General features: G+C 37.2%; 1 protein-coding gene across 6 annotated transcripts in view; it reads right to left on the bottom strand.

Moving 5' to 3' along the window:
- Positions 1-13,218, bottom strand: part of NF1 (neurofibromin 1) — a 259,164-nt gene that overhangs the window by 203,053 nt on the left and 42,893 nt on the right. The window lies entirely within an intron of this gene.

Raw genomic sequence — 13,218 nt, 5'->3', positions numbered from 1 at the left:
GGAAAGAGACCAAGCAGCATGCCCAAGTTTGCTTAGTCAGTTAATAATGTGACTAATTTGATGGTAAAGAAATACTAAATAAAAGAGGAGAAGCATGTTTAGGGTTTAGAAGATAGGGCAGAACAGAAGCTACAGAATTACATAATGTTACAAGATTATGGAGAGAAAAAAATCTGAAAGACCAAAAAAAGAGGATTGTAGATGGCAGTGGCTGCACCAAGAGGAAACTGTAATGTAAACTGTGGACTTTGGGTGATTATGACACGTCAATGTGGCTTCATCAATTGTAACCAGTGTACCACTCTAGTGGGAGGTGCTGATAATAAGGGAGTCTGTGCATGTGTGGAGGCACAGGGCGTATGGGAAAACTCTTCACCTTCCACTCAATTTTTCTGTGACCCTAAAACTGCTCTAAAATAATAAACTGTTAAAAATGCAAATAAATACCCATAAGATCTTTTACATTTGATATGAAGAAAATTAAGAATTGTTAATATTCTTAAAAAGAGAGAGAGAGAGAAGATGGCAGTGGCTGCAATGTAGCTTGTGAATCTCCCCAAATCCCTCTGTGAGGGTTCATTTTACATGTCAACTTGATTGGATCATAGAGCACACAGATATTTGGCTAAACACTATCTCTGGGTGTGTCTCTGAGGGTGTTTCCACATGAAATTAGCATTTGAATAGGTGGACTCTGTAAAGCAGTTTGTACCCCCTCCAATGTGGGTGGCCATCAGCCAATCCACTGAGGGCCTGAATAGAATAAAAAAGGCAGAAGGAGGAAGAATTGGTCCCTTTTGCTTAACTACTTAAGCTGAGACATTGATCTCCTGCCCCTAGTGTTCCTAGTTCTCAGGCCTTCAGACCTTTCTATCTCCCCTGTATTGGTTCTGTTTCTTTAGAGAACCCTGACTAATACACCCCCTCATAAAATAGCAAAGAAGCTAGAATCGCAAAACCCATGGACCATATCTACATCAAAATTAGGGGACAAGGCACCCCACAATAACCAAAATACAAGCAGCAAATAAGAACAAACCACTTACAGCTACAAAACTGGTGTGGTATAAGCATCTGTGCAAGAGAGAGCAGAGGGAAGCAGAATGTTTGATGGATCTGACAAGGAAAATCCCCAAACTGCATTACATCCTCAATGAAAATTACAGCAGGACAAGTTTAGAAGCTTAGCTAAAATACATGGGTTTTTGTACACATGGCAATTGGCACATGTGTGCAAAAGGTCTACAATAAAGTCTGAAAAGAAGAAAGCACACTTTAAACCATCACTGTCTAACAGAACTTTCTGTGGTTAGGATATTATACTATATCAACAGTGTTTATTACAGTAGCCACTAGCCATATATGGCTATTAAGCACTTGTTATGTGGCTAATGCAAATGATGAATCAAATGTTTAATTTTATTTTAATTTATTTTACTTAAATTTAAGTAGACATTGTACCCACTGGACAGCACAGTTCTAAACTAACCAGCTAAAGAAACACTCCCTTCAAGGATGAAGCCCATGCTGAGAAGAAATTGCTGAGATTCACTCCAGACTGAAACAAGAACAACAGGGCAAAAGAAAAAGATCCAGATAAAGGTGGAAAAGAGGAAGGAAGCCAAGAGAGCTCACGAAGAATGAGATGACATATTCATTTAATTTCATGAAAGCAACAGAAGAGCTCCAGAGCCATGAAGATAGAAATTATCCTGGCCCACATTTCTCTCCTACCAATTCAGGAAAACTAATTTCACATAAAAATGAGCAACAGAAAACACTGTAGTCAAATCATATGTGAAGTTATTTTGAGAAAAAAGAAGAGACAGAATAACATTGCAACAGAAAATGAAAACACGCCAAAAAGATATGTTCACCAACAGATGAAACTGTAAATTATTAATTCAAAATGAGCCAAGAGAAATTTTTTAAATGACTAAAGATATGAAATAACAAATTAGAATTACAAATAGAAATAAGTTGACAAAACTCAGGAAAGAATTAGAAAAAAAAAGAAAAATCATTTCAGAAGTGAAGACTAACCAGAAGATATTAAAGAGTGAATAAAACAAAATATAGGGTTTCCCTGGTGGCATAGTGGTTAAGAATCTACCTGCCAATGCAGGGGACATGGGTTCAAGTCCTGGTCCGGGAAGATCTCACATGCCGCGGATCAACTAAGCCCGTGCGCCACAACTACTGAGCCTGCGCTCTAGAGCCCGAGAGCCACAACTACTGAGCCCACGTGCCACAACTACTGAAGCCTGCACACCTAGAACCCATGCTCTGCAACAAGAGAAGCCACCACAATGAGAAGCCCGTGCACTGCAGCGAAGAATAGCCCCCGCTTGCCTGCAACTAGAGAAAGCCCGCGCACAGCAATGAAGACCCAATGCAGCCAGAAATAAATAAATAAAATAAATTTATTAACAAAATATATATATATATATATATATATAATGCTTTAAGAGAAAAAGAAGGTAAATAGGAGGAAAATTCTAATATAAAAAAAAAAAAGAAAAGAAAAGAAAAATGAGATGGGATTTGCAATGAAGTGACAGACAGGCAAACAAGATCCAACATATGTATAATAGGAGTCCTCAAAGAAGGAAATTAAATCAATGGAGTAGAATGAATATTAGAAACTAGAATTCAAGAAAACGTTGCTGAAATTTTTCAAAAGCACTTGAAACTATATATATAAAGGGCATACCGCATACCTGGAAAAACTGACCCAGAATGACCAATACCAGGGCATATTTTAGTACAACTATTGACCTTCTGTGAACAAGAAAAAAAAAAAATCCTTTGAACATTCAGGCAGAAAGAGAAAGACACTTACACAAAAAAACAAAAATTAGACTGTCATCAGACTTTGACAATACTATATGCTAATAGAAAATGAAATAACATTTTAATATTCTCAAGAGAAGATAAAGTAAACCAAGGATTTTATATGCAGGCAAACTGACTCCCAAGTACAATGGTGACAATCAAACTGTTCTGAACTGCAAGAACCCAGGAAATATTGTTCCCGTAAGCCTTTCCTGAGGAATCTACTAGAGAATATACTTCAGTCAAGCAAAATAACAGGAGACACATCCACATTACGAAGGACCATTAAATACACATTTATTAAAAGAACTGAGAATAAATGACGATAGTAAGAGAAAAAACACACTATGTAATTGCTATGTGTAATGACAGTATAGATACAGTACACTTATCAAAAATGGGGAGAGGGTAGTGAGAGTATACAAAAAGTAGGATGTTTCCTGATTACCTTATGGTACTAAGAGTAAAAGGGTATTATTTTAAACCAAATGCTGGCTGAGGAGATGAGAATAAGTTACTAGCTGTTTCAGTATTGCTTACAGAAGAAAACCACTATATAACAACTTCCCCTCCCAAGAAAGGGAGGAAAGTAGAGTACTATACAAAGGCATCAATATAAAAGTAACCAACAGAACAAAAATACAAACTGCTGGTTTGTGCTGGGTGAGCAGTGGCACAAGCCCACCACCAGATGCTTAGGTGAAAACCTCTACAGAGGGGGTAACTAAACACAGCAAGAGTTTCCCACATGGCTCTCTTTAAGCTTCTCCTTCACAGTCCCACTTCAGTGGCTGGACATAGTTGGCTTCTCAGATTTCCCTAAAAGCTCCAACTTGTCTACCCGTTGCCACTGATTTAGAGGATCTGACTAGTGACTCCTTCTCTGATCCTCCAATTCCCCCTTCTAGATCTTCACCCCGTGAGTCCTCTCAAAATTGTATATGGTCTAATTTCCATAATAAGTCCTTTCCCACATTACACAATCAGCTTCCCTGACTGAACCCTAATACAAAAACCTTCTGAAATACCAAAAAATATGCTGGGAGAGCAAATAACACAGACCACACAATTAAAAATGACTTAAATAAAAGACTTGTATAAATATAAATGTAACATAAAAAATATGACAGAAATGAGTCCAAATTCATCAAACTATGGAACAGTCTCCAGGATATATCTTTAAGTTAAAAAAACAGGGTGAAGAAAAGAGTATACAGTATGCTACCATTCATCTAAGAAGTGGGAGGAGAAATAAACACACACACACACACACACCTCTTCACACATACAAAAACAGAAGGATGAAACTTAAAAACTTTTAAGTGGTTACCTTTAGGAAGTGAAAGAAAATAAAGGAGAGGTGTCGAGGATAGAATCTATATTCCCTGTTTTTTATAGATTTTATTTTGAAATTATGTAATTTATGTAAATATAAAATTAAAATTCTAAAAAATAAAATAGAAATCAAAAATAAACAAATGAACTGAAATTTGTATCCAAATTTTTAATGGCATAGTCACAAAGAGAAGAACTATTCTCAGTTATTTTAAATCATATTAGGTTCACTTCCTAATGGAATATACTCTAGGGACAAAAATATGAAGATAAATCTTGATCCTGTATGTATTGTGGGATCATGGAAATGAGTGATTCGGTGATATTTTAATTCTGTCACTACTGGTGTCATTAAAAACTGCGACTCTCAGTACAGGAGAGGAACAGTAAAGTAAAAACCCTGTAGTCTTGAATTGGAACTGGAAGTATCTATATCAATTCTTAATGTAGTTTTATCTTGTATGAAGAAAATAAAATATATTTTTCCCCCTTTGTTTGCTGAAAATGCCTAGAAACAATGACCAACCCTGCAGTAATGATCTTGAGATTCCATTTCCTGGTAAAAGGAATTGGGACGTCTTCAGAAAATGGCTGATTCCACATCTGAGGCAAAAAGGTACCTGATGAACCTGGAACACTTTGTCATACCAGATAGCAAGAAAGCTGCCAAAGAAAGCTATCAAAGGGTCGAGTCAAAAAGACTCAGGAATAAATTTTGAGGAGGCTCCCACTGACCAGAAATGGAATAATTTGAACACTGTTAAGGACAACAATTTTAATTTATCGAAACATCAAATATGTTTTAATCTATACTTCTGCTTCCAAGGTAGAGTAATTCACAGCAAAACAACACCTCCCTCCCCCAAATTCACACACACAAAAAAAAGAAAAAATACAAAAATCAACTGTTTAAAGATTTTAGAGAGCTACTGAAGGAATGAGGACTAGAGAGGCTAAGTTTCCAAAAAAGGGTGAACTATGGAGAAGCAAGGTGATCTTCTGCAGTTGTTTCCTCCCGCCCTGGGGCATTTGCAGAATCTGGGCCCCCCCTACACACAAAAAAAAAGTCTTTTTTTTTGCCTTTCCCAAGCAAAGTACCTCTGTTGAGGGAAAGAGGAACCATCAGAGATTCTGGTTGTCACTGAGAGCTGGAGTGACACAATTGAAGACATGAGGGAGTCTCAAATGCATAGTTGGATGGAAAATGGTAAAAAAGCTAAGCCAAAAACTTCTGAAAAGCAGAACAGAATTTCAAAATCTCACAGCCGCAGAAGACAAAGATTAGAGTACAGAACCTGCTAAAGAGAGAGGGACCCTAGTAAATACACCCAGTTCTTAATTGTACAGCCTGGAGGGTAACATCCTAAATAAACAGGGGCAAATCAGAGCAAATGGAACTTTTGTACATTACAAGTAGGAGTGTAAATCAGTAATTACTTTGGAAGACTGACATTATCTGCTAAAATAGAACATATACATACAGTCATCCCTCCAAATCTGCAGGACATTGGTTCCAGGAGCCCAGAGGATACCAAAATTTGTGACACTCAAGTCCCTTATATAAAATGGCATAATATTTGCACATAACCTACGCACATACTTACATATACTTTAAATCATCTCTAGATTACTTATAATACCTAATACGATATAAATGCCATGAATAGTTTTAAATACAATGTAAATGCTACGTAAATAGTTGCCAGTTGCTTGGCAAATTCAAATTTTGCTTTTTGGAACTTACTGGAATTTTTTTTCCCCAAATATTTTTTATATGCATTGGTTGAATCCACAGGTGTGGAACCCACGGATACAGAGGGCCAACTGTACTTAGCAACTTCACTAAGTATATACCCAAGAGAAATGTGTACATATGTTCACCAAAAGATATGTTCAGCTATGTTTATAGCAGTGCTTTCGTAATTTCCAAAAACTGGAAACACTCCAAATGTCTATCAACAGCAGAAATGGTTTTTAAAAATGGTATATTCAAACAAAGAAAAACTCTACAGCAATGGGAATAAATGACTTACAGCTATAAACTTAATTTCATAAATATAATACTGAGTGAAAGAAGTCAGAACAAAAGATCCCTTACTGTATGATTGTTACACAAATTTCAAAAACATGTTAAATTCAAGTCAGGATAGCAGAGACCCTTGGGAAGAGCAAGTAATGACCAGAAGGAAAAGGAAGGGAAAGAGGAACTCCTGGATTGCTAGCATTGTTCTATTTCCTGATCTCTGTACGGGTTACACTTCTGTGTTTACTTGGCAAACATTTATTGAGCTGTATATTTACATACATTTGTGCATCTTTCCATACTTATAAGTCAATGGCAAGTTTGCTAAATATATACATATTTAAATCCATGAGTTAATGAAACTAAAAAAACAAAAACAAACTGGTCGCTCCTAGTGGATACAGGGGAATTTTGGTAGACACTGAGGCACTGCTCAGCTCCCCCTTCACGTAAGGACTTAACTGCCGGAGAGCTGTCAGTCAGCACCTTAGGGATCGCCTCACCTGCAGAGAATGATCCTGCCCAGGTGAAACCCTTCCTGGGCAGCCCACATCCAATGACCAATTGATATGGCAATATAAAGGCCGGAATACCTCAGCCCAATTCTGGGAAACTCAAAAGGGCCATTCTAGCTCCAGAGCTCCCCAAAGGGGTTGGCCAAACCTGATTCTGGGCCTGCATTGTACCATGAATTCTGCATCTGCAATCCTCCCTTCTCTCAGGTGTGCATCCCAAGGGAACACCTTAATGAACATCCTGCACTAGGCTCTCAGGGCAGACGGGGCAGGTGCTAAGATGTGAATTTAAAGCTGGCAATGAAGGAGAAACAGTAACCTCAAAAACAATTGAATTTGAAGAATATTACTAAACTATTTGAGCTCTGTGAAAAAAGATAACAGAAAGCTGACTGCCAATTAGAAGCTAAGTATGAAAGCCAGAAGGCCTCTCTGGAAGCACACAAAGATGCTCTCCTCTCCTCCAGCAGGAAGGCAAAGAAACCTAAGGACAAGAACCAGAATTATCAGAGTTGCTAGGCTCCAAAAATTAAACTCCCAAACAAGGCAGGTCTGCTACGCCAAGATCAGAGAGCTGTGGTTCACAAAGAATAGTAAGACTCTGACACATGTAATGGAAACATCTGGATTGGTGCTCCCCAAAATCTTTTATCTCCAAATTGCCCTGAACTGTCAAAGTCTACAGAAGTGGCCCATTACTGTTACTAAGAGCAAGCATTCCCCACGCCTGTGTGAAGACAATTCAGAGGCCTCTCCCCTGCAAGACAACAGATGTCCCCTCAGGATTTGCCACCACCTCCCCTCCTGGCCAAAGGGGTACGAGGGAATTTTGGGGGTAATGAAACTTCTTATATCTTGATCATGGTGAGGATTACATGAATGTGTGTATTTGTCAAAACTCAGACTTAAGCAGTATAAATTCAAGTGAGAGTGTTGTAACATTAGGGCATTCAATGTAATCCCTCTGGTAACCACAAAGAAAATAGCTGTAGAATATACAAAAAGGAAATGAGAAAGGAATTTAAACATTCCACTACAAAAAGTAAACACAAAAGAAGACAGTAATGTAGGAAATGAGGGACCAAAAAAAGTTATAGGGCATATAGAAAACAAATAGCATGATGACAGCAGTAAATCCCCTCTTATCAGTAATTACTTAAAATGTAATTAGATTAAACCCTCCAATCAAAAGACAGATTTGGCAGAATGGATAAAAACACATGACCCAACTATAAGTTGCCTACAGGAGACTCACTCGACATCCAAAGACACAAACAGGTTAAAGAAGAAGGAATGGAAAAAAATATTCTATGCAAACAGTAATCAAGAGAGTAGGCTATACTAATATAAGACAAAATAGACTTTAAATCAAAAAAAGTTATGAGACAAAGGAGGACATCATAAATTAATACAAGGTTCAATACAGCAAGAAGATAGATTATAAACATTTACATAGCTAATTACAGACCATCAAAATACATGAAGCAGGGACTTCCCTGGTGGCACAGTGGTTAAGAATCTGCTTGCTAATGCAGGGGACACAGGTTTGAGCCCTGGTCTAGGAGGATCCCACATGCCACAGAGGAAATAAGCCCATGTGCCACAACTACTGAGACTGCACTCGAGCGCCTGCGAGCCACAACTACTGAAGCCCACATGCCACAACTACTGAAGCGCGTGTGCGTAGAGCCCATGCTCCGCGACAAGAGAAGCCACCGCAATGAGAAGCCCACACACCACAACGAAGAGTAGCCCCTGCTCACCACAACTAGAAAAAGCCTGCGTGCAGCAACAAAGACCCAACACAGCCAAAAATTAATTAATTTTTTTTTAAAACTTCATGTGACATGGTCACAATTTAAAAAAAAAAAACACATGAAGCAAAAACTGACAGAATTGAAGGGAGAAACAGAGAGTTCTACAATAATAGTTGGAGACTTCAACATTCCACTCACAATAACAGAGAAAACAACCAGACAGAAGATAAGTCAGGAAACAGAGGACTCAAACAACACAATAAAACAATTTGACCTAATATACATGTACAAAATACTCCATCCAACAATAGAATATACAATCTTCTCAAGTGTACATGGGACATTTTACAGGTTAAACCATAGGTAAGAACACAAATAACATCTCAATAGATTTTAAAAGATAGATATGCAAAGTATCTTCTCTGACCACAATGGAATGAAGTTGGAAATCAGTAACAAAAGTAAAACTGGAAAATTCACAAAACTGTGGAAATTAAACATTATACTTTTAAACAACCAATGTTTCAAAGAAGAACTCACAAGGGACATTAGAAAATACTTAGAGACGAATGAAAATGAAAACACAACAAATCAAAGCTTATGGGATGCAGTGAAAGCAGTGCTAAGGGGGAAATTTATAGCCATAAATGCTTACATTAAAAACAAGGAAATTAAAAAAAAAAAAACACAGAAACTTTCAACTCAACAACCTAACTTTACAACTTAAGGAACTAGAAAAAGAAGAACAAAGGAAACCCAAATCTAGGAGAAGGAAAGAAATAAAGATGAGAGCAGAGATAAACAAAATAGTAATAGAAAAACAATAGAGGAAAATCAATGAAATCAAGAGTTGGTTCCTCAAAAAGATCAACAAAATTGACAAACCTTTAGCTCAATGGACCAAGAAAAAAGAGAGAACACTCAAAGCACTAAAATCAGAAATGGAAGTAGGGACATTACTATCAATTCTACAGAACTAAAAAGGATTTAAAGAGAGTACTATGAACAACTGTATGCCAAAAAGACTGGAAAATCTAGATAAAATGGAAAAATTCCTAGAAACACAAAACTTACCAAGACTAAATCACAAAAAAAATAGAAAACCTGAACAGACCTATAACTACTAAGGAGATTGAATCAGTAATCAAAAAATCTCGCAAAAAAGAAAAGTCCTGTACTTGATCACTTCACTAGTGAATTCTACCAAACACTTAAAGAAAAACTAATACCAACCCTTCCAAAGCTTTCCCCCAAAATTAAAAGAACACTTCTAACTCACTCTATAAGGCCAGCATAACCCTGATACCAAAGCCAAAGACACTACAAGAAAATTATAGACGAATACCCCTGATAAACATTGATGCAAAAATTCTCAACAAAATACTAACAGAATTCTGCATCACATTAAAAGCATTGATTATACACCATGACCAAGTGGGATTTGTTCCTGGAATGCAAGAATGGTTCAACATATGAAAACTGATCAATGTGACACACCACAGCAACAAAATGAAGGGAAAAAAAACCCACATGATTATCTCAGTTGTCAATACTACATACACAAAATGATCTACAGAGTCAATGCACTCTCTATCAAAAATCCTAAAGACATTATTTGCAAAAATAGAAAAACCCATTCTAAAATTCATAGGTATCTCAAGGGACCCTGAATAGCCAAAACAATATTGAAAAAGATGAACAATCTTGGAAGATTCACACTTCTTGATTTCAAAACTTATTAGAAAGTTACAGTCATCAAAACACCATGGTACTGGCATGAAGACAGACATGTAGACCAATGGAACAGAACAGACAGCCCAGAAATAAACCCTCTTGTATATCATCAAATGATTTTTGACAAGGGTGCCAAGACCAATTAAAGGAGAAAGGACAGTCTTTTCAACAAATGGTACTGGGAAAACTGGGTATCCACATGCTAAGGAATGAAGGTAGACCCTTACCTAACACCATATACAAAAAGGAACCCAAAGTGGATCAAGGACCTAAATGTTAGACCTAAAACAATTAAACTCTTACAAGAAAACATAGTACACTTCATGACCCTGAATTTGTTAATGATATCTTGGATATGACAACAAAGGTACAGGTTACAAAGGAAAAAATAAACAAACTGGACTTCAAGAAAACTTTAAAATTTTGTGCATCAAAAGACACTATCCAGGGACTTCCCTGGCAGTCCAGTGGTTAAGACTCCATGCTTCCACTGCAGGGAGCATGGGGTTCGATACCTGCTTGGGGAACTAAAGATCTTGCATGCCACACGGTGAGGCCGAAAAAAAAAAAAAAAAAGGCACTATCCACAGAGCAAAACGGTAAACCACAGAATGGGAGAAAATATTTGCAAATCATGTATCTGGTAAGAGATTAATACCCAGACTATATAGAGAGCTCCTAAAACTCAACAATAACAAAAACAACCTGATTCAAAAATGGACAAAGGACTTGAATAGTTATTTCTCCAGAGAAGATAAACAAATGGCCAATAAGCACATGAAAAGATGCTCAACATCACTAATCATTAGGGAAATGCAAATCAAAACCCATTAGGATGGCTAATATCAAAACACACACACACACACACACACACACACACACACACACAGAAAACCAACAAGTGTTGGTGAGGATGTGGAGAAAATGGAACCTCTGTGCGTTGCTGATGGGAATATAAAATGGTACAGCCACTGTGGAAAATAGTATGAAATTTTCTCTAAAAAATTAAAAATAGAATTACCATATGATCCAGCAATTCCACTTCTGGGTATACACTCAAAAGGAGTGAAAGTAGGATTCAAAGAGATATGTGTATACCTATGTTCATGGCAGTATTATTCATAACAGCTAAAACATGGAAGGAACCCAAGTGTCCACTGACAGATGAAAGGATAAGCAAAATGTGGTATATACATACAATGGAATATTATTCAGCCTTAAAATGGAAAGGAATTCTCCAGAATGCTACAACATGAACGAATCTTGAAGACATTATGCTAAATGAACTAAACCAGTCACAAAAAAGACAAATACTGTATAATTCCACTTATACAAGATACTTAAGGTAGTCAAAATCAAAAGTCAGAAAGTATAATGGTGGTTGACAGGAGCTAAAGGGAGGGGAGAATGTGGAATTACTGATTAATAGGTACAGAGTTTCAGTTTTATAAGATGAAAAATTATGGGGATGGATAGTAGTAATGGCTGCACAACAATGTGAATGTATTTAATACCACCGAACTGTACATTTAAAAATGATTAAGATGGTAAATTTTATGTGTATTTTACCACACACAAGAAAAGAAAAAAGACTATATACATAAAAGGACACATAATATAAATTTATACATTAATTTTTCAAAATCTGAAATCAGGGAAGAATTCTAACAAACATTTATTGAATATCCGCTATGTACCAGATAGCAATGTAGGTGCTACAAACACAAAGATGAATAAATGTACCCTCAAGGTACCAATAATTCTGAAATTATCCCCTAATCTCTCTTCTGTTCTCCCTTTCTCTTGGGCAATCTTGTGTATTCACTGACTATCCTACTGATTACTACTATGATGACTGCTAATGACTAAGCCCCAAGAGTCTCATTCCTTGGTGGACACACCCTGTATAACTCTCTTCCTTAAGAGTGAGAAGGACTTGCAACTATGAAGGGATATCCCTTTCATGACTGTTACATTATATGACAAAAGGGACTTTGAGGACGCAGTTAAGGTCCCTAATCAGTTGACTTAAAAGGGAGATTATCTCAAATGAGTCTGTCCTAACCAGGGAAGCCATAAAAGAGATCTGAAACAGCAAAAATACTTTCTGTTGGCCTTGAAGAAGCAAACTACCATGCTGTGGGGAAGGCCACATGGCAGGGAACAGCAAGAGGCCTCTCAGAGCTGAAGGCCTCAGTCCTACAACTGTAAGGACCTAAATTCTATCAACAACCAGTGAGCTTGGAAGAGGACCCCAAGCCTCAGATGAGATCATAGCCCTGACCAATACCTTGATTTCATCCTGGTGAGAACCTGAGCAGAGAAGCCAGCTAACCAGTGCCCAGATTCCTGACCCACAGAAACTGTGAGATAATAATTTTGTATTGTTTTAAGCCACTATGTTTCTGGTAGTTTGTTACATAGCAATAGAAAACTAATACAACTACCAAATCCGTATGTTCAAATGTGTCATCCAAATGCCTATTTGGTATCTCCACATGGGTATCTTAAGGCACTTCAAAGTCAGTGTTTCTAAAATTTAATTTATAATCTTCCTACCATGTTTCCTATCTTAGTAAATAGTACCACAATCCATCAAGTTTCTCAGATCTGAGAGTCATCTCTGACACTTCCATGATTCCCCTCCTTTCATCCTCCTTTAGTCAGTCAGATTGATAAAAATGAGAATAATAAATGGGTACACACAACTCAGCTCTACCCTTCTTTACTTGGGAACAGGCTTGTTACAGAGTACAAGAATTTTCCTCTATATCAACATTCCAAGAGTTGATCAGGGGACTCACCCTGCAGAAGGGAGTAACCAACACTGCCTGAGACTAGGTGGGTAAGTCTGCCTAATTCTGAGATTTAGATAGCAGGCCCACTGGGTCTCCAACTTCACAACTTCACACTGAACACACACATACATACATATACACACAAATATTTATATATTTCATATATATTTTGGTCTCTACCTTTGATCTTCTGTTTCTCAACTTGTTCAGAAAACAAAGAG

The sequence above is a fragment of the Balaenoptera acutorostrata genome, chromosome 20 (genome assembly GCF_949987535.1).
Source record: "Balaenoptera acutorostrata chromosome 20, mBalAcu1.1, whole genome shotgun sequence".
Classification (NCBI taxonomy): domain Eukaryota; kingdom Metazoa; phylum Chordata; class Mammalia; order Artiodactyla; family Balaenopteridae; genus Balaenoptera; species Balaenoptera acutorostrata.
This window is presented reverse-complemented; position numbering and strand designations above follow the sequence as displayed.